Raw genomic sequence first — 4,293 nt, forward strand, 5'->3', positions numbered from 1 at the left:
AACCCTCATTGATCCTAAAGCATGTGTCACATCAATTTGGGCCTTAGCCCATAGTAGCCTCAGTTGGGCATGAGCCCAAGTCACAATCAGAATCGGATTATGCAATGCATAAATACCCAACCAACCCTGCACTCCGTATCCCATCCAACCCTACACTCTTGTGGGATTTAATCGACCCACCCATCCCTACACTCCTGATGTAGCACTGGTTTTTGCACTAACCAATTTCGCAGCAGAACTGCCAATCACATAATGGCTTTAAGCCATCGGTGGATCCACAATCTTCAAGTGACCATGTGACCCTAACAAATCATATACTTCCTCCAAATCAATGATCCCGTTCCCCATGTAGCATAATATCACAAGAATGCAACATACCATAAATGGCATAAATAACAACCATATAACATGTAGGGGCATTTTAGTCATTTTTCCCTTGGGGGCATAACATTCATTTTACCTATTTTAGGGTTCCAGCTCAGATAACGACCTCTCCGAATGTTTACAGTCACTTCAAACGACACAGATAACATAAATGATCATAACAGTGTAAATGGCCCAGGGCCCATTACTCAGCCCAAGTGGGCTCACATGCTCTTGTGGCCCATTTAGTCCAAACTCAATTACGGCTATGTGACCCTCATAGCCCAATTCAATATTTATCACTTATCGTGGATTTAATCTGTGTGGGGCCCACAAGCCCATTGGGCCCACACGGCCCATTTCAGCCCAACGTGGCCTAGAATGGCCTACGACATGCACATGACATGAGAAGCTCAACTATTTCCCACCTACAGTTAGATTTACACATGTGGGCCCACGGGCCCATTGAGGCCCAAGTCCACAAGAGCATTCGTGGTGACCTCTACAGACTATCGCTCATGCTTTGTGTGTCCGGTTCACCACACGGGCATTCACACGCTCGTGAGGCCTCAAATGCCAAAGTTTTGGCTTTTCGGCTCTTGCTGACCTACAACAGAAAAAAGGTGTGATTACACACACATACTTTTGGCTTTTCAGTCAATTAGCGAACATGGTATACGGTTACACACCTGTTAAGCGAGAAGAAGATTAACCCACCCGCGATCAACCTACAATCCATTGATGCATACTTGTCAACTTCCTAATCGATAAGGTTCATAAAAACTTTATCTCAAACCAACACTTACCACTCACCCTTGACGACTACAGTTCTGTCTATTATGCTAATCGAATGACAACTACACTCTTTCTGTCGAGAAGCTGAGTTAACCAAAAGAATCCATTAGCACCGAGTGAATAAACAAAAGGCTAATGGACATTCAGCCAAAATAATCCCACTTACCCCAGTTACCAATTGAATGTTAAAGAGGGATTTGAACGCTTACGAACATTTTAGAACCCAAATGCATGAGAAGAGTCAAAGAGTCAGTAACCCTAAACTGAATCATTCAGTTTCATTAGAGAAAAACAATACAAAAAGAATCAAGAACGGAGTTAAGATGCAAGAATAGAAACGGTAGAACGAAGAAATAGTCGGTCACTTGTCAGAGCCTAAATGCCTAAACAGACGCAAACCCAAGGTAATGAGAAGGGCAATGTATTCGGCTCCTTTGAAAAGAAACAGTAAAAGGGTAAAGAAGAAGTTGAATTCGACTTAATCAAACCTTAGGAACAATAGAAGAACTGTTGAGAAAAGGAAATAAAAGGTTCGGCTATGAGAGTAAAACCGAAAGAATAAAAGAGGGGAAGAAGAAGAAAGGCAAAGTTTGACCGACCGATGAACTAAAATTGAGGAGAGAGAGATACTAGATTTGGCTTTTAGAAGAGAAAGAAACCAAAACACAAAAAAGAAAAACAACCCCAAATGCCAAAAAGAGAATTCGGCACCTATACACTTTCAAATTGCTGTACATGCACTCCCCAAACCCCCTAAGCCGAATTTGCAAATTCAATTTCCCCAATCGACTTCAAACTCTCCAATTTTAAAATCCATGATTCTCTCCACCCAACTCTCCCCCATATCCATAACCACCCTTTTCAAATTCCTTGATTTCTCCTTTTAACCACTTCCACAACCACCTTAGTAGAGTTTGTATCCAATTCAAACACTTGCCGCCACATTAACAAAATAAATACTCCCTGCTTGTGATAAATTTTAACCATTAATATTTATAAGGCCTACAAGCTAAAGCCAGGTTCACTTAAGGGAAAAACTAAAATTTTGCTAAAGCCTAGATTTGAACCCAGAACTTTTCAAACATCCCCAAACACACCCAATTCACTTAACCACCACACCATACATGCAATTTGTGTCATTTTCTTTCTTAACTAAAATATTTATAAGCCGCCTACTAACGGTTCCCATGCTCAAGGCCCAATACTTCTAGGCCCAGAATTCAGGTCGTTACATAGATCTTCAACTTTGCAAGCTCGTTCAATCAATACAACAAATTCTTTTAGTTCCAAGATTCCAACTAATAGTCGGATGTCCTCATTCATTCCATCTTTGAACCTTTTACCCATAATAGCCTTAAAGGAAATACATTTTCGGGCATACTTACTGAGCCTGACAAATTCTACCTCATACTCTTTCACTGACATTCGCGCCTATTTCAACTCAAGAAATTCTTTACGTTTCTGATTGATGAACAGCTGACTGATATATTTCTTTCAGAATTCCTCTTGAAAGAATTCCCATGTAACCAAATATGGATATAGTTCAAGGGAGTATAATGAGGCCAACTATCACGACCAATAATTTTGAAACTAAACCAGCTATGATCTGGATGATCCAAAATAATTAGTAGTTTCGAGGAACGATAGTAGAAGATCTAAGACAACATTTAATGATTCCTCCAACTTTATGACACTTTCAAATATAACGAGGTCACCAATGATGCTATTCATCTTCGATTGTTCCCCTTCTCCTTAATTGGTAATGCCTTTTCTTGGTTAGATTCGTAGGCACTAGGGTCTATCACAACATGAAACGAACTTGCAGAAAAGTTCTTACAAAAGTTTTTTCCATTAGCAAGACGATCCAACTAAGAAAGGAAATTACTATGTTTAAGCAGTTAGAGGGAGAGAGTTTTCATGAAGCTTGGGAGCATTTTAAGACGTTGATTCAAAAATGTCCACATTACGGACTGCCAGAGTGGTTATGACTACAAATATTTTATAATGGGTTGGATGTACACGCAAGGTTAGGATTGGATGGAGTCGTAGGAGGAGCCTTAATGAACCGAATGTACGAGGATGCGTATGAATGAATAGAAAATATGACGATGAACTCCTACCAGTGGCCAACTGAATGATATATATGGCTAGAGACCATATATTGTAAAGGCTGTCCAATAGGATGACAGATATCAACTACTAGTGGATAGACTTAATCGCATTGAGTCTTCAAATAGTACAACATCTATATATGGTGGAGATAAACTGTAACAGTCCATTTTTAGTGAAATCAAAATAGTGATTTCGAGACAGCAAATTTCAAGTGGAAATATTTATTTTATTATTATTTTGAGGTCTACATTATGATAGTATGATTGTATAAAAATTTTGTTAAGAAATTTTAACGTTTACATGCTTAATTTGTTAAAAATGACTAAATCGCGTAAAGTGCAGAAGTTGTGTTCTAATAGCTAAAGGTGTCTAATAGGTATAGAGCTTTAAATTGAAGGCCCTTATATGGTAATTTTTCCATAATATGAAATTGGATTGAATTGAATAGAGTAAATATTAAAGTGGTTAAATTTGATTATATAGATCAAGAAAAGCCATGTTCGGAATTAGAGCGAGGGAAAAACAAAGTAGTAGATTGATCAGCTGATTTTTTCGTATTTATTTGATGTAAGTTCGTATATTAATAAGATTTAAATTATATGTGTTCATATATGCTTAATTAATACAATTGGGATGATACGATACTACGATAATTCTCTACGAGGTATAGTCAATTATTTGGATCCTGATTGAACCTTAGGAATAGATAGGATACAAATGATATGTCATTAGGGGTTACTGTGTTTTGGGTGTTGGTCCCGTACATTCTACCGGTGGCTGAGTTTTTCGGCATGTGTTGCGGTTACCCATCAGCTTGTGTGAGCAACACTGTGTAGCTACGTCTTGACCATCAGCTTGCGTGAGCAAAGCTAGTGATAGCTCAAGAGTGAGCATCTATATGTGATATGAGATAGAGATGGTCTTGATCTTGTATTGGCACTTTGTTTGTGAGATTCTTGAGTATCCGATATTATTCCAAATAGTTCAATGGGCACAGCGGTATTATGAGAGTATATGAGTTCG

General features: G+C 38.6%; 1 non-coding gene across 1 annotated transcript; it reads right to left on the bottom strand.

Annotated features, from left to right (window-relative positions):
* Positions 1-3,023: 3,023 nt before the first annotated feature.
* LOC121226257 (small nucleolar RNA R71) lies at positions 3,024-3,127 on the bottom strand. The gene has a single exon (XR_005924110.1). It is a non-coding gene; the product is annotated as a small nucleolar RNA R71 (small nucleolar RNA).
* Between the last annotated feature and the right edge of the window lie 1,166 nt (positions 3,128-4,293).

This window comes from Gossypium hirsutum, chromosome A03 (genome assembly GCF_007990345.1).
Source record: "Gossypium hirsutum isolate 1008001.06 chromosome A03, Gossypium_hirsutum_v2.1, whole genome shotgun sequence".
NCBI lineage: Eukaryota > Viridiplantae > Streptophyta > Magnoliopsida > Malvales > Malvaceae > Gossypium > Gossypium hirsutum.